An 18875-nucleotide genomic window follows, 5' to 3' on the forward strand; every position below is an offset into this window, starting at 1 on the left:
GGGAGGGGATTTATTTCACAGTTTTCCTTTGTTATTTAAAATTATAATTTTTATGTAAAATTTAATTTTATACAAGAAAATTTCTCAGTAGTAATAGGCATATCGATTTAAAAATTGAGTCTAACCCTTTAATCTAGTGCTTCTTACACTTTATTATGCCCATGAATCCCCTGGGATCTTGCTAAAATGCAGATGTGGAGTCAGTGGGTCCAGTCTGAAGCCTGAGAGTATGCATTCTAACAAGCTCCCAGGTGATGCTGAGGCTGCTGGCCTTCGGGTCTATACCTTGAATAATAAGGAGAAACCACACACAAGCCAGCCTAATGCCTTACTTACTTTCTTTCTTTCTTCCCTTCTGTCTTTTTAAAAAATTCCAGCACTATGACAGCATTTGTGCTTTTCCCCCAGCCCATCTAAAGTGGGCTTTGCATAGATAATAATAATCTGCCTTCCTAGGTGTGGTGTGAGGATTCAGTGATATAAACCCTTGCTACTCAAACTATGATCTGTAAACCACCACCAGCAACAGCAGCCACCTGGGAGCTTATTAGAAATGCAGAAGCTCCGGCCCCACCCAAAACCTGCTGATTCATCTGCATTTGTTTTTGTTGTTGTTGTTGTTTGTTTTTTTGTTTTTGTTTTCTGAGACAGGGTCTCGCTCTGTCACCCAGGCTGGAGTGCAGTGGTGCAATCTCGGCTCACTGCAACCTCCGCCTCTTGGGTTCAAGCGATTCTCCTGCCTCAGCCACTGGGATCGCTGGGATTATAAGCGTGCACCACCACACTCAGCTAATTTTTCTATTCCACCATGTTGGCCAGACTGGTCTTAAGCTCCTGGCCTCAAGTGATCCATCTGCCATGGCCTCTTGAAGTGCTGGGATTATACGCATGTGCTACCACGCCCGACCTCATCTGCATTTTAATAAGATGTCTCAGTGACTTGTGTGTACATTAAAATTTGAGAAACATTGATGCAATCCAGATGGAGTAACTGATGCATAGAAAGTGTTTAATAGATACTAGCCATTACCCTTTGAGTTCTTAAAACCATATGATTATTTATATTCTAATTTGCATTTGAGAAGATTAACACTATTTGTAAAGAAAAGGACTAGGGTTATAACCTAGATCTTTTGATTCCAAAACCTGTGCCCTTAATACTGCATAACCTTTTCCCCAAAGTGAATTTCTTGAATAGTGAGGGCCGTGGTGGCTCTCACCTCTCCTTTTAACTCTCCTTAATCAGGCACCTTACTTTTGAAAGTCCAGTGATGCTCATGAAGGTGCTCCCAACAGGGTTCCCTTCCTGAACACCATGTTGTTTTCCCCAGTCAGAGCACTGCCTGTTACTTGCTCGGCAATCATATTCCTGCAGGTTGCAGCAAAGGCTAGTCATGTTAATCCCTCCAGAGGTGTTTTCTGCCTTATGCAGGGTTTTCTGAATGTAATCCTTTTGCTCAAAGGAAGTACTCCTCAGGAGGAAATGCTACACTTTGTAGGATTAGAGGGGGTGTGTTTTAGCATGGAAATGGGAGTGGGGTGGTGTGTGTGTGTGTGTGTGTATGTGCATGTGTATGTGTGTATGTGTGTCTGTAGAGATTTCTCCTTGCATCCCTGAATCCCAACTCTTGACAGACACCTGATCCATTTACGTGAACAGTTTTACGGAGACCATTTGCCCCATTCTGATTATGGCACTTAAGAATTTAAGTAGGATTTTTTTGTTTCTGACTTTGCTTTCAAGTTTTAAGAAACAAGCTAATAGACTGGAGGCTTACTGTGATAGATTTAGCCATGTCTCTTTCTCTTAATTGCTTCATGTTTAAACTTGAGGTGCTTTTCAATTTGCTCTTGTTTCTCACCTCACAGGCACTGACTGATTTAGTTTCTTTTAGCATATTTGCTAACAGGAATTGAATGGGCTTGCTGATTCCCATTAGAACTGTTTTGAGTTGGATAGCTTCATTTAAAATGGAAGATTTTATGTATAATTTTTGTTTATCCCCTGGTTTTGTCTCTTGGATTAAGAATATTCCCCAGATAATGAAGTCAAAAGTCTAGAAGAAAGCAAGTTAGGTCTCTAATAGTTTTCCATTCTTCTTTTGTTAATTTTTATTATCTACACTTTGACTTGTCCATTTAGGATATCTAAATGTGTCTTTGTGCTGGGGATAGTATAATATTGTAGAGGAAGATAACGCTTTTGCAGGCTTATTTGGACAGGTATGAAGTAAATGAAAAAAATTGCTACTCCCATCCTAGATCAACTTGGAAAGACATTTCTTTAGGACTAAAATGTGATAGTAGAGAAAGCCTACCATTGGTAAATATGAGACTCAGGCAAATCTGGTAGGTCACATCAAGCTATTCTGGTTCCAGTGATATTTGCAAACAAGAATTTACTAGGCCACCATAATGAAGAAATGCTTCTCTCCTTTGTACCTGTTTTCCTATATACATACAATACACACAATGCTTTGCCTTTAATGCAAATCATTTTAAGACAGTATGAATTTGGAAATTTCTAATGACATAGAATATTGTAGTTGTCATATAGTTCAAGGTGAAAAATAATAGTCTATCAAGTGGCACCAATCTTAAACGGTGTCTATACACATGCTCTGTGTGTGTTTATGTGCATGTGTGTGTGTGTATTTGTGGCAGGATGAATTTCAGTCCATCAACTCAGGTGGGTAAGTACTGTGACTTTCTATTCTATAACTCAACTTAGTTTTTTGATTTTGAGCTCCTAGTTTGTTAAGAGTGGGCAGAATGTTAGCCCTTTCCTGAAGTTTCACCCCCACATGACCATCTTGGTGTGGTTCAATAATTCCAAGATCCTACTCTGTTTCACTGAATTGAAGTAGGGGTAGGGAGAATGGTTGCTGGCCCCCATATTGCCATTGAGGTGTTTAGAGTCCTGGTGCCCATGGTCCCTCAGGTCCCACTTTTTGCTGTGTGGTGTCATTTTTAGGGCATAGAAATCCTTCCCTGGCCTGTCTATGGTCCCGCCTTCCCAGGCATACAATGCAGTTGACCTCTGGGATATGACCATCTGACCATCTCTTTGGTTCTTGGGAATCCTGCTCTCTTTTTTTTTACTCCTTCCAACCTTGAGGAATCCTCTCCTGGTCTTAGAGAAGTCCATCTTCCTTCATATGTATGCTTGCTCAGTCCTCTCCTTTTAGGCTTTTGGGTACTAAAGCTGGGTTTTCTACTGGAGAGCTCATTTCTGCCCTCCCCTGAGGTACTGACCATGGACCTAAATGGGGAGGGGACAGTGGGAAGAGGCAGATACAGAAAATACTTTTTTGAATAGAAGGATAACACCTCAAAGTATCATCTCTGTACATATCCTAGGATTTAATCATGTATATTTCTTTGTGTCAGGACATTCCAGAACACTGTGCTGCTGGCCTTTCCTTCAAGTTGCAGAGTCTGCAAGTGACGTGAAACCAACAAGTGTTCATCCATTCTCCCTAACAAATAGGCTATTTGGTATAAGAGACAAAAATTGTGAAGTGAAATTACCTTTCTGTTACAAGTTTCTAAGGACAATTAATTTTAGGTGGTTGGCAAATACAATGTGAAAAGAAGTGGATTGCTAAGTAGCTATGTGAGTTCAGCTTTTTTCCCCCTCCTAATGAGGCACTTAAAATCTTACCTTTTAAGTATATTGCTTGATTATTGTGAATTATGTTTGCAGTGTGACAAATATTTTTAAAAAACAAAGGATTTTCATGGAGGGAAATCAAATCAGGAATAAATGTATGGGTGTGAAATCCTTTCATTGCTACAATAATAGGATAATTTATGTAATACCTCAAGCATCCAAATCTTTTAATAGCTTTTTTGAAATATAAAACACTGAAAAAAATCAGTTATGCCTGTTCCCGCCCTCACTGAGTGTTTATTTGAAAAACTTCTTGTTCCGTTAATGTTCCGTTAAGGCTGCTAGAAAAATAATAGCAGCCTTGTCTGGAATGAAAAGAATTGAATTCTCATGGTTTTCTTCTCAGAAATTTCTACAGTAGTTGTGGGGGAAATGTTTTCCTATTAATAAGGTTTATCTTTTTTTTCTTTCAGTATTCTGATAATAGCTTATGACGCCATATCCCACTTCAAATTTTTAGCACTTGTTCAAAGCTCATGTCTAAACTTTTATCAGATTACACTTTTCTCTGTTAGATTAACCACTTCCCAGGCCCACACCACTTCACCTCTAGATGTCCATGGTAAAGTAATGAATCTCAAACTATCCATAATGAAGGAACAAGTTTCCAAATTCACACTCTCAATTCTTGTACTCATCTCACGGACTGAAAACAAGCAGCTGGCAGATTGGCCACTTTGTTTACAGCTCTGCAGACTGTACAGGAAGCATGGTGCAGGCATCTGCTTCTGGGGAGGCCTCATGGCAGAAGGCAAAGCAGAAGCAGATGTGTCACATGGCAAAGACAGTTGCAGGCGGGGCAGGGCATATACTTTTCAATGACCAGATCTCCCAAGAAGTCACTCACTATCTTGACCACAGTACCAAGAGGATACTACTAAACCAGTCATGAGAAATCTGCTCCCAAGATCCAATCACCTCCCACCAGGCCCCACCTCCAATACTGGGACTACAGTTCAACTTGAGATTTGGGTGGGGACAGCATCCAAACTATATCACTTTCTTTAACACTCTCCCTTGCCATTCTAGATATCTTCCTAAAATACTTCCGCTTCCTACAATGAAATCCCTGCTCACCATGCCAGGACCTAAGACGCTGCAAAATCTGGCAACACTCTACCTGTGTCCTAGCCACACATCTTAGCCTTCTCTATCATTCTTTCTCTTTCCTGAAAAGCAATTCCTGAGTACCCAACCAGAAAGAACCTTTGTCCCTCACACCTGGTTGCATTGATTTCTAGATTTCCTGATTGCCAATAACATATTGAAATACAAACTGCTCTCTAATTGTCTTCTTTTTTAAATGGATGGCTTATTTTAATTAATGAGTAACTTGTGGATTTGGTGGGAAAAAACCATGGAATGTTCCCAATCAAGGGAAGGGTGACACAGGGAGCAGGCCACCATGTCTACAAGGGCTGAGGTGGAAGTGGCATAAAGAGAGACAGGAATTCTTAACCTTGGGTCTTTAGAGAGATCGTTTGGGAGTGTATCCCTGATCTGAAGAGGTATGTGTGTGTGTGTTTGTGTGTCTGTGTGTGTGTGTGAGCACACATGCAGAGGAGAGTATTTACAGAGGGGAGTACTACAACTTCTGAATAATCTATTTTTAATTGAGTTTTTATTGAGATAATTATAGATTCACATCTAGTTGTAAGCAATAATACATGGAGCTCCCATATATCCTTTATGCAGTTTCCACTACTGGTAACATCTTGCAGTGCTATAGTCCAATAACACAAGCAGGTTATTGACATTGAATCAATCTACCTGTCTTATTCAAGTTTCCCCAGTTTTTTGTGTACTCATGTTGATGCACATGTGTGTTTAGTTCTATTCAAGTTTATCAAATGTGAAGGCTCCTGTACTAACCATCAGAGTCACAACACACAACAGCTCCATCACCAAAAGTACCTGTCCTGTCTCCCTTTTATAACCACACTCAACTCCATTCCTCCAGCCCTGTCCTGATCCTAACCATTGGCAACAGCTCATCTCTTCTCCATTTCTAAATTTTTGTCTTTTCAAAAATATTACATAAATGGAAGCCTATAGTATGTAATTTTTGGAGATTGGCTTTAAAAAAAAAAACCTCAACATTACTCTCTGGAGATTCATCTTAGTGGCTACATGTACCACTAGTTAGTTCCTTTTTATTGCTAAGTAAGTATCCCATGGTATAGATGTATCACTTTGTTTAACCATTCACCTGTTGAAGGATATCTGAGCTGATTCCAGTTTTAGGCTATGACAAATAAAGCTTTTATGAACATTCACATACAGGTTTGTATGTGAACAGAAGTTTTTATTTCTCTGAAATAAATGCCCAAGGGTTCAATTGCTGGGTCATATGGTAGTTGCACGTTTTACATAATCCTTAAAACTCATTATTTAAAATTGCTTCCCAACTCCACACTTCTGTATTATGACATAAAGTTTGGTTGCTGGAGTAGCTATGACTCTGATAATAATCCCTGAATTCAACCTTTTTACTTTTAAAAGTTTTTTTGCCTCCTTCAAAATAATCTTAAGACATATGTATCATATTATACTTTCAGCAAAAATATAAGCTTAGTGGAATTTTATAGGAAATTGAGACACAGAGAAATTAACAACTTGGGTCATACAGAGAATTAATGTCATGGTCTGAAACAAATCCCAAGACCCTTAGAGTGTTAAAGCTATATTTGGTGACACATTAATGGGTCATGAAATCAACCATGTCAGCCACAACCAGAATGTTTCTACAAAGATATAGACCAAACTAGAATCCAAAATATCACTGTGCATTGCAAATAGTAAGAGTATGTATTATATAATTTTTGTTGCATTTTTATGTATATGTGTGCGTATCCAATTACCTAAAATTGGATGATGGTTAGAAGTGCTGGAAAACTCTGTTCTTACAGCTTAGCTCTTTTCATTGAAATTCCCAGATAATTATCTTGTAATTTCCCTGTGACTAAAAAAGTCTTATAGTACTCAAACTAGCATAGAAGTACAATTTGTAATTCTTAATTAATATCAGAATAAATGTGAGTTAGAAAGAGATCTTCTCGCCGGTGGGGCCGGCCGGGACTCGCCGCTCGCACGCCCTTGGGCAGCGGCCGGGCGCCTGCTCTTCCTTCCGCTTGCGCTGTGAGCTGAGGCGGTGTATGTGCGGCAATAACATGTCAACCCCGCTGCCCGCCATCGTGCCCGCCGCCCGGAAGGCCACGCTGCGGTGATTTTCCTGCATGGATTGGGAGATACTGGGCACGGATGGGCAGAAGACTTTGCAGGTATCAGAAATTCACATATCAAATATATCTGCCCGCATGCACCTGTTAGGCCTGTTAACATTAAATATGAACATGGCTATGCCTTCCTGGTTTGATATTATTGGGCTTTCACCAGATTCACAGGAGGATGAATCTGGGATTAAACAGGCAGCAGAAAATATAACAGCTTTGATTGATCAAGAAGTGAAGAATGGCATTCCTTCTAACAGAATTATTTTGGGAGGGTTTTCTCAGGGAGGAGCTTTATCTTTATATACTGCCCTTACCACGCACCAGAAACTGGCAGGTGTCACTGCACTCAATTGCTGGCTTCCACTTTGGGCTTCTTTTCCACAGGGTCCTATCGGTGGTGCTAATAGAGATATTTCTATTCTCCAGTGCCACGGGGATTGTGACCCTTTGGTTCCCCTGATGTTTGGTTCTCTTACGGTTGAAAAACTAAAAAACATTGGTGAATCCAGCCAATGTGACCTTTAAAACCTATGAAGGTATGATGCACAGTTCGTGTCAACAGGAAATGATGGATGTCAAGCAATTCATTGATAAACTCCTACCTCCAATTGATTGACGTCACTAAGAGGCCTTGCGTAGAAGTACACCAGCATCATTGTAGTAGAGTTTAAACCTTTTCCCATGCCCACTCTTCAAATTTCTAATGTTTTGCAGTGTTAAAATGTTTTGCAAATACATGCCAATAACACAGATCAAATAATGTCTCCTCATGAGAAATTTATGATCTTTTAAGTTTCCATACATGTATTCTTATAAGACGACCCAGGATCTACTATATTAGAATAGATGAAGCAGGTAGCTTCTTTTTTGTCAAATGTAATTCAGCAAAATAATACAGTACTGCCACCAGATTTTTTATCACATCATTTGAAAATTAGCAGTATGCTTAATGAAAATTTGTTCAGGTATAAATGAGCAGTTAAGATATAAACAATTTATGCATGCTGTGACTTAGTCTATGGATTTATTCCAAAATTGCTTAGTCACTATGCAGTGTCTGTATTTTTATATATGTGTTCATATATACATAATGATTATAATACATAATAAGAATGAGGTGGTATTACATTATCCCTAATAATAGGGATAATGCTGTTTATTGTCAAGAAAAAGTAAAATCGTTCCTTCAATTAATGGCCCTTTTATTTTGGGACCAGGCTTTTATTTTCCCTGATATTATTTCTATTTAATACTCTTTTCTCTGAAGAAAAAAAAAAAAGTTTGTTTTTTCTTTATTGTCCTTCATAGCAGACCAAGTATTGCCTCTCTGCCATAGACAGCTACTGTCAATACATGCTGTAATTTGACATTCTGAGTCACAGATATAAGGTATTTAAAATCTCTTTATGCTTTATAGAGAAACCAGACATTAAAACTTCATGCACTACTTATTTCGAATTACTGTACCTTATCCAAATTTACACCTAGCTATTAGGATCTTCAACCCAGGTAACAGGAATAATTCTGTGGTTTTATTTTTCTGTAAACAACTTAAAGAATAATTAGATCATATTCTAGTATGTTCTGAAATATCTTTAAGACTGATCTTAAAAACTAACTTCTAAGATGATTTCATCTTCCCATAGCATAGAGTTTACTTTGTACACATGTTTGAAACCAACTACTGTAGAAGATGAGGAATCTATTGTAATTTTTTGCTTTACTTTCATCTGCCAGTGGACTTATTTGAAATTTTCACTTTAGTCAGATTATTTTTTGTATTAGTTTTTCAGGCAAACATAAAAATAGCAATCATTTTAAATTGTCAAAATTTCCAGATTACTGGTAAAAATTATTTGAAAACAAACTTATGGGTAATAAAGGCTAGTCAGAACCCTATACATAAAGTGTAGTTACCATACAGATTAATATGTAGCAAAAATGTATGCTTGATATTTCTGAACTGTGTTAATTTTTCTGCTGTATTCCAGCTGACCAAAACAATATTAAGAATGCATCTTTATAAATGGGTGCTAATTGATAATGGAAATAATTTAGTAATGGACTATATAGGATGTTAATAATGAAGCCATATGTTTATGTCTGGATTTAAAAATTTTAAACAATCATTTACTATGTCATTTTTCTTTACCTTGAAGAACATAAACTGTTATTTCACTTCTACAAATCAGCAAGATATTATTTACGGCAAGAAATATTCCGTTGAAATGTTGTGCTGTAACATAGGAAAATGTAAATGTTTTTCATGGTTTCTATCACTGTGAAATAAAATTTAATTCTGAAAAAAAAAAGAAAGAGATTTTCTCTATCAGAAACTTACTAAAATGCTATTTGTTGCTTTATGGAACTTTACTTTCTTCATCACTTAAAACAGACTTCTTACACAGATCCTTCCAGATTATAGAAAAAAGGGAATACTAGCCAATCATTTGATAAAATTAGCTTAACTTTGATAACTGATATAATTTGGCTGTGTCCACACCCAAATCTCATCTTGAATTGTAGCTCCCAGAATCCCCACGGTCAGAGGTAATTAAATGATGGGGGTGGTTTTTTCCTGTGCTGTTCTCGTGATAGTGAATAAGTCTCATGACATCTGATGGTTTATAAAGCGCAGATCCCCTGCACACGCTCTCTTGCCTGCCACCATATAAGATGTACCTTTGCTCCTCCTTCACCTTCTGCCATGATTTTGAGGCCTCTCTAACCATGTGGAACTGTGAGTTCATTAAACCTCTTTTTCTTTAGAAATTACCCAGTCTCAAGTATTTCTTCAGAGCAGTATGAAATGGACTAATACAGTAACAACACATTACAAGGGCAGTACAAGCACTTAGATGCTAGAGGACTTCCCCAAGGTTACACATGTAGAAAGTGTTAGGGCCAACACCCAACTCCAAACTTTCTGACACCCAATAATATGGTTTTCCTGAAACTATACTCTGACTCTTTGTGGGGTATTTTCGAAGCAGCATATTATGGTTAAGTTGATTTTGTTATAAACAGACTGGATATGCCAGCACTTTCACATAAGGGTTATTTAACTGACAACCAAGAAGATTACAGAAGCCAGACTGTCTACAAATACTGGGCAGGGCTATCAGGTGGGAAAGGGATAACATTGTTTCTGCCTTACACCAAGGGCAGAATTAAGGTCTAAGTTTGGCAGTTAGAAGTAGGGAAACTGGTTCACCAGAAAAAAAGACATTTCTAAGTAAGCTGCCCAGGAATGAAAGAACTGCCTAACACAGTCTTAGACTAATCAAATGAAGTGTTCATTAACTTATGAGAAAACCATGTATTCTGGCTGCTGGAGACAAATTCTTTCATTGGACCAAATGTTCTTTAAGGTCTTTTCCAAATCCAAGTTCCTAGGAATCAACTGATAAATGACTTTTCCCCATTAGTCATTTATCTCTGCACATTCTGCCCACATACCACATTTTCTTGCAATCTGTTTAGAGTTGAAGAAATTATTTCTAATTGAAACCTTTACTACCATGATTTTATTTCAAGTAGACATAATTTATCAAACACTGAGTTTAAGAAATATGCATTTTTTTCCTCATAGCATTTTGAATTGGGTCATAAACTAATTAATTCATATTGTGGAATAGATTAGAATGGAATGGAATGGAATGTGAAATTCAGTATTACCGATATAAAATAGAGCCTGCTTGCTCATAATCCTCAAGAAGTATGTAGGGACAGGTTGGAATCAATTGAAAATTGCAATAGAGAGAGGAAAGTTGATTTGCCCAGTCATGGGGCCGATAAGTGATTACATAGCTAATATATGGTTATACAACTAATGAGTCCTGGACCTATTAATGTTCTTTGGTGACTCCTTGAATGAATATTAAACTTTCCACAAGAGACTACACACAAACCGAAACTACTGACTTCTAGTGAGGGCATTTTCAAGAGGTTCTAGTCCAAAGGAAAGTTATTTATTATGTATCTAATAAAACTCACTTCTACTTTGCTTACTAATATGCTATCGAAATGTTAAAAAAATAGAAGATGCTCTCTTCTTTTCATAGTGTTTCTTTTGGAAAAAAAAGGAGGTTGCTTTATAGATAGACACTTCTATTCTGAAAGCAAAGCATTCTAAACCATATGATTTTACTCTATGGACTTAAATTTTAAATTTCTCTACATAGCATATTGAAGCCTGTGCCAAGTGCTGTCTGGAAAAATGTGAGTATAATTAAGACAATCAAGTGATTCAGTCCCTACCTTTTTACATTGTACTGTCAACTAGGAACAACATGTATGTTTCTTCTTCTTCCATGTACTTTTCATTTTATCCTGTTGTATTTGACATCAAATGTCTGTCTGCTGCACCAGAGAAAAGAGTGGATGTTGGCTCTGATGTATGAAAGGTGTCATTCATAACAGTAACAATAGGGGATTTGGTTAGATTTTCATCTGTAAAATTCTAGAGACTTGATTTGAAAAGATATAGGAAGGAGCAATGAGGGGAGTTGGTAATGTGAGAGTGAAAGCGATTACTGTGCTTGAAGGAAATATGTAATAGAGAAGGTTGACCAGGTTAGGAGGAGAACTATATTTTCCTCCCTAGGGCTTCTTGTCTCTGTAACTTGCTGAATGACCCCTTTGACATTTAAAAATGTTCACACGTCAAGAGGAAGATGACAGGTAGGGAAGCCAACCTGAAAATCAGCCTTTGCCTCTGCTGCTTGAGCTTGTTTTCCTAGTAAATTACCTCTGCTGCCGATGGCATCGCAGATCTGGGCATCTTCACATTCTTCCCAATACTAGAGAGCATGCTAAAGAATTTTTAGAAATTGTTCTTTGTAGCTTCAGACTGCAAGAGATGTAAGAAGTCCCACATGTTGCCGGCAGCCCTAAGAAGTTATTTAGACAGATTCCAATTGACATAATTTATGAAAAACTGAACTTAAAGGATTAGTACCGAGGGGACTGGCAGAAGCCTTTTGCTCTTAGATTTGCAGCAATTGTTTACACTAGAACTATAAGGAGAAGAGCCAGTTCTGTGTGTTTGGGTAGAGTGGTACCTTGGCTTCTTGGCCCTTTTCTCCCCCTAGACAAAGTTAGAGCAGCAATTTTTATGTCTTATTCCTTAGAGAGAGGAATTTTGGTGATTAAAGAGGAAGCAAAAGATGCTAAAAGTTCCAATTTAATTTGATTTAATTTCTTTTGAGACAGAAACTCGCTTTGTCACCCAAGCTGCAGTGCAGTGGCATGATCTCGGCTCACTGCATCCTCAACCTCCCAGGCTCAAGTAATCCTCAGCCTCCTGAGTAGCTGAGACTATAGGCATGTACCACCATGCCCGGCTAATTTTTTGTATTTTTTATAGGAAGGTTTCATCATGTTTCTCAGGCTGGTCTCAAACTCCTGGGCTCAAGCTATCTGCCTGCCGTGGCCTCTCAAATTGCTGTGATTATAAGTGTGAGCCACCACACTTGGCCTGATCTAATTTAAAGATATTTTTGGAACAAACAAGATGACTGATCAAAAGCAGGTGTGGTCTGCAGCACTCACAGAGGGGAATGAAAAGGGATGAGTGAATTCAGCACCTTCAACTGAAATATCCAGGTTCTCACATTGGGACTGACTAGGCAAACAACTTGACCCACATGGAACCGAGGAAAGCAGGAGCGGGGTTGGTGGACATTGGCCCACCTGGGAGCCACACGGAGCCAAATGAACCCCCACCCCCAGCCAAGGGAAGCGGTGAGTGATTGTGTGACCTGCCTGGGAAACTTTGCAACCCACGGATCTGGAGATCCTGTCGTGAGCCCATATCACCAGGGCCTTGGGTCCGATACACAGACTTGTGTGGAGTCGCCGCAGAGCAGCCACTCAGTCACACATAGAGACCTAGGAGTTTTACATACTCCGGCCCCAGGAGTATGTAAAGCCCTGCACATCCTGCACATATACCCCTGAACTTAAAATACAAGTTGAAGAAAATAAAATAAAAGAAAATATTTTTGACCATTTTTGTAGTCTGTTTTTATTTTATTCTTTTACCTATTTACTATATGCTTTAAATTGTCATTTTTTGACAATTATAGATTCACATGCAGTTGTAAGAAATAATACAAGATACTATACAATGATAATATCTTGCCAAACTATAGGACAATATTACACCCAGGATATTGACATTGATACAGTTAATATATAGAACATTTCCATCATCACAAGGGTCCCTCATGTTACCTTTTTATAGCCACACCCAGTTCCCTCCCACATCATCCTGGCTTTGACTCCTGGAAATCAATAATTTTGTCACTTTCAGGAATGTTACATAAATGGAATCATGTATTCTATAACATGTGAGATTGACTTTTTCACTTCATAATTTGCTGGAAATTCATCCAGGTTGCTGTGTGTATCCATAGTTCATTCCTTTTCACTGCTAAGGAGTATTGCATGAATGGATATACCACAGTTTGTTTAACCATTCACCTGTTGCTGAATATCTGGACTGATTCCAGGTTTGGTTGTCACAAATAAATATGCTAATAACATATATGAACAGGTTTTTGTATAAACATAAGGTTGCATATTTTCTCTTTTTTTATTTGTCAGTTCTGCTACAGATTTGTCAATTTTATTGATCTTTTCAAGGAACAAGCTCATTGATTTATTTACATTTTCTAATGCTTTTCTGTTTTACTTCAGTGATTCCTGCTCTTATCTTTATTACCTTCTTCCTTCTGCTTGCCTTGGGTTTATTTTGCTTTCTGTTTTTCTAGGTTTTTGAGGTGGGACCTTACATGATTAATTTGGCACTTTTTTTCTTTTCCATTCTATGCATTCAGAGGTATTAATTTCCCTTTCTTCACTGTTTTAGTCATGTTCCACAAATTTTGAAATATTTTATTTTTATTTTAATTCAGTCAATGTATACTTTTTAAAAAATTCCTTGAGGCACCCTCTCTGACATACAGCCTATTTAAAAACGTATTGTTGGGTTTCCAAGTGTTTGGAGATTTTGTTATTTTTTTGGTTATTAAATTCTAGGTTGATTATGTTGTGGTTGGAGAACACACTGTATAAGTTTAAATATTATTATTTTAAATTTGTTGAGGTATTTTTATGTCCCAGATATTGTCTACTTTATATATGTTCTACGGAAACTTGAAAGTAATGTGTATTCAGTTGTTGGTGGGTGGAGTATTCTATAAATGTCAATTAGGTTGTGTTGGATGATAATGTTGAGTTCTTTTATGTTCTTGCTGATTTCTATCTAGCTGTCTCATTAAGTGTTGAGAGCAGTGTTGGAGTCTTCTACTATAATTGAGGGTTGTGTATTTCTCCTTTAGTTCTATCAGTTTTTGCTTCACATTTTTTTTTAGCTCTTTTGTTTGGCATACGCACATTTAAGATTTTTATGTCTTTTGGTGGATTTAAATTTGCTTTGCTAATCTGTATTCTAATTTATGTATTTAGGCCATTTATATTTCCTATCATTTTTCATATATTAGGACTTAAGTTTGTCATCTTATTTTTTGTTTTCTATTTGTTTTCTCTGCTTTTAACTTTTCTGCTTTCTTTTTTACACCTTCCTATGGGATATTTGAACATTACTTATAATTCCATTTTGATGTTTCTGTAGAGCTTTTGAGTATACCTTTTTATATAACTTTTTTAGTGGTTACTCTAAGTATTACATTTTATATACAGAATTGTCACTGTCTACTGGTGTCATAAAATTACCAGTTCAAGTGAAATATAGAAAATTACCTCCTTTTATGTCCTTTTACCCCACTCTGTTTATAATTGTTTTAAATGTTTTCTATATATACATTTAGAACGACACCATATAATATTATTTTTTGTGAAATACAACTTTTAAAAAAACTTAGGAGGAAGAAAGTTAGTAGTATTTATCCATATTTTTGCCAACTGTGTTCTTTCTTCCTGTTTGATATTTCAAGTTTCCTTCTTTTATTGTCTTCTTTCTGTTCAGTGAATTTTTTTTTAAATTTTTTTTTGAGATGGTGTCTCGCTCTGTCACCCAGGCTGGAGTGCAGTGGTGCGGTCTTGGCTCCCTGTAACCTCTGTCTCCCAGGTTCGAGAGATTCTCCTACCTCAGCCTCCCGAGTAGCTGGGACTACAGGCACATGCTACCACACCTGGCTAATTTTTGTATTTTTAGTAGAGACGGGGTTTTGCCATGTTGGCCAGGCTGGTCTCGAACTCCTGACCTCAGGTGATCCACCCACCTCGGCCTCCCAAAGTGCTGGGATTACAGGCATGAGCCACCGTGCCCAGCCACAGTGAATTTTAATTAGCTTTTCATATGGGGTAGGTCTGCTGGTGACAGATTTTCTTAGTTTTTCTTCATTTCCTTCATTTGAGAATGTCTTGATTTTCTCTCTATTACTGAAGTATATTTTTGCTAGTTAGGATTCTCAGTTGACACTTCCTTTCAGCAGTTGAAAAAACATTCTGCTACTTTTTCCTCTGGCTCCTATGATTTCTCATAAGAAATCTGCTGTCATTCTACTTGTTTCTCCCATATAAGTAAGATGTGATTTTTCCCTTCTAATACCACTCCAGTAGGGAAAGGGAGGGATGTTTCTTTGTTAAAAACATGTTGAAATAAAAGTCCAGGTTTCCCACACAGTTTCCTTTGACAGCAATAGTGAAGCTTCTCATTACTGCTAGGAGTGAGTGGTAGTTCTGGCTTCCCACGTGATCTCTGCTAACACCATAGTGGCTGTGGCCCCATCACCACTGTGATGGTGAAAAAAATCTTAATTCTCCACTAGGCCTATTCTGACACCGTATCAGTGGGGATTCAGAATGGTATCTTGCTACTACTGGGTGTGGACAGAAGTCTAGGATGATATGTGGTTTCCACTAGCACCATGGGTAAGGAAATTGTTATTGGCTAATGGGGATAAAAGCCTGTTTCCCTACTTAGTCATCTCTAACATCACTCTGGAGGGAGTGTTTGGGGGCCTCATAACAACACTGGAAGGTAGAAGTCTAGGCCCTACTTGTCCTTTGTTGGTGTGGTTGGGTATGGGGCCACACTGTTTTCCTGTGGTGTTTGACAGGGATAGAGTAGTTATCATCTAGAAGTTTTCTGTCTTGATAGGCTGCTCCTTTGCTGGACTATTGGCTACAGAAATCAGATTTTGTTGGAACTTTTTTCTTATCTGTACCCACTGGTGTATCTGGGTTGCTGGATTCGTTAGCTCAAAGCCTGGAATATATGAAGCAAAAAAACCACATGGGGCTTATTGTTTCTTGGGTCCCGTGATTTTTAGCTGGTTTGCTTCCTTTTCTCTACCTTTTATAGGCTTCTTATGTTTGTTGTATAATGGCTTGGGGTTTTAGTTGTACTTAGTGAAAATAGTAAGGAAAAGTATGTCCTACTTTGTCTTCCTGGAAGTGGAAGTCCATTCTTTTATGTTTTCTAAAAAAATGTTGCTTACATAATTATTTTATAATATTTTTCTTATAATTGTTGTATATGAAATTCTTGGAGACCGAAATCTTTTTTTTTTTCCTTGCTGCCTTTCATTCATGCTTATTTGTTTCCTTATGTTCAGTGATTCTGATTTGAGCCCACAACTGGTCTATCCAAACCTGCGGTGATTCTAAGACTTATATTGAGGATATTTTTCTTTTTCGAAAATTTACTTTTGCTTCTGCTAGATGCCAGAATATGCTACCATTTAGCATCTTCACTGGTTCTGTAATTTAATTCAATTTAATTCAGCCTCAGGTTCAGCTTGTCCTTATTGCCTCTGTGTCAAGGCTTATTCTCCTGAGTGTCGTGCCGATATCAGCCTTTTTCTTTAGGGCATCCCTGCCTTCCTTTCTCCTAGGAGTGTGTGTGTGTGTGCACGCATGTGTGCGCATGTATTTGTGTGCATGCACTTGCATGTACATATGGCCCAGTGCTCAGGTTTTAGCTCATGGTATTTTTTAGAAGTGGAGGACTCCCTTGAAGACTGTTCTTACTTTCTTTGAGCCTAGACATTTAATAAAATTATTTTCTAGTTCTTTGTAGAAAGAGAGTTGTGCTGCCAGAAGCTGAGACTATTTCTTTTTATTCCCTATTTTCAAACATTAAAACAAAAAAAACATGAAAACTCACTCAGATGAACTCTGGAAAGTCCATTGAGAACATTTCATAACATTAGACCTGCTTTTCCCAAACTATACTCTGTGGAAATGTAATATCCTGTGATATAGATAGTAGTAGGATTTTCCTCAAAGAAATGTTCTATGGTAAAAAAGAAATTGGGGAAATCATACATAATATATCTGCTGCCCTTAAAAATACATAGCGCATATTATCATGTAAAGGTTCTGAGAATTTTTACAGTAAATAAAGTTTTAAAATAGTGATTAACTGCATTTCCCAAACTTATTTGCATGTGGAAGCCTAACCTTCCTTATTTATTTGTTTTCTTTATTTATAGAAGTATCTGTTCACATCTCACAGGATATTCAAGCTGTATGGAACAGTTTGGTTAATGCTGAATTAAAGTCTCTGTTAAAAAGCATTGCACTTGCAGTTTGAGGATATTGGTTCTAGTCCTGGCTTTGTCAAGCTGTGGGACACTGGGGTGGTGAAGAACATGTTTAAATCCATTTCTTTCTTTATTAAGAGGTTGAAAGAAATTATTTCTATGGCATTTTCCAGCTCCATTGTGCTCTTCTCTTAATCAATAGCGTCACCAATGCCTCCTCTTGTAGTAGAAGGATGAGAGCCTTGGAATAGTATCAGAAATGTGTGCTGCTGCTTTTCCAGGCTTACAGTGCTCCTTCCCACCCCAGCATTCCCTTCTCATGCTTCCACTGCAGAGTACGTGCCTTTGCTGGAGTTTCCAGAGCCACCACTCATTTGTACCCAGGTTACATATTTCTCGTTAGAGCTAGTTTCTGTTTTTCCAATCACTATCACAACCAGCTAGGTCAATAATGTAACTTCAAGGAGAGGAACCCATCAATGATTGTGCCTTCCCAGCCTGTGTTAATTAAGATGAACAGACTGACCTTGAATGACAGTTATTAGTTTAGTTGCTCTTCTATTTCCCCAGATTTATTGGCTCAAAGTGAAAAGAGCACTGAATCTTGAGACTGTGTTTGAGGACCAGTTCCATGATCTTGGGCCACGATTTTAGCCTAGCTGAGACTTTCTCTCAATCTAGCAAGACTTTCTCTTTGCTAAAATGGCAGCAATGCTAATTGTTTTGCCTACATTAAAGGGCTCTTGTGTGGATCCAGGGTGATAAATAGGATACTGCTCTGTGTACTACAAAAGTTTAACAAATGGAATGCGTTTGCTAAATAATGTATTAAAATATTAAATAATAATAAATATACTGAGTTTTATGGTTGAGGTTACTTCTGGTTTGTAGAACAGTAGGCTGAAACAATAACTACAGAGGCACACACTGAGGCTATTTATGAAATAAAAACACTTCAGGAGACAACAAAATTTAAATATTTGATCCCAGAAATTATCCCTGCCTTCCCTCTCCTGTTGTCTTTTTATGTAAGAAGAAAAAAAACAGAATCTAATTTGAAAAAAGAGTCATGGGCCTTTCTAGGTAAATAAAGATTAAAGAAAACATGGGGCCAATTTAGGTTAAGACAAACCTGTATGTCCAAGTTTATTTTCAGTCAAAAATCCCCTTAGTCTTATTCAACTCAGAAAAATGAAAATTGATGGCCTAAAAGTGAAAATTTGTATATCTTCCTACTTAGTCTCATAAGTCATTCAGTTTTAATTCCTTTTTGAATTCATATAATCCTTTGCCAATGAATTAATGAATAGTATTCTTCTGAATGTATTCCTTTGAGAGTGGATTTTTGTGTGTGTGTATAACTTATTAAACCCTTGTTAATATCTATGATTTTACCATATTAATGACAGTTTCCAACTTATGCCCTTGAAATGTGGAGGAAAAGTTACAATA

General features: G+C 37.6%; 1 pseudogene; it reads left to right on the forward strand.

Annotated features, from left to right (window-relative positions):
* Positions 1-6738: 6738 nt before the first annotated feature.
* On the forward strand, positions 6739-9222 carry LOC129398041 (acyl-protein thioesterase 1-like; annotated as a pseudogene).
* Positions 9223-18875: the final 9653 nt, after the last annotated feature.

Source organism: Pan paniscus, chromosome 5 (genome assembly GCF_029289425.2).
Source record: "Pan paniscus chromosome 5, NHGRI_mPanPan1-v2.0_pri, whole genome shotgun sequence".
Lineage (NCBI taxonomy): Eukaryota > Metazoa > Chordata > Mammalia > Primates > Hominidae > Pan > Pan paniscus.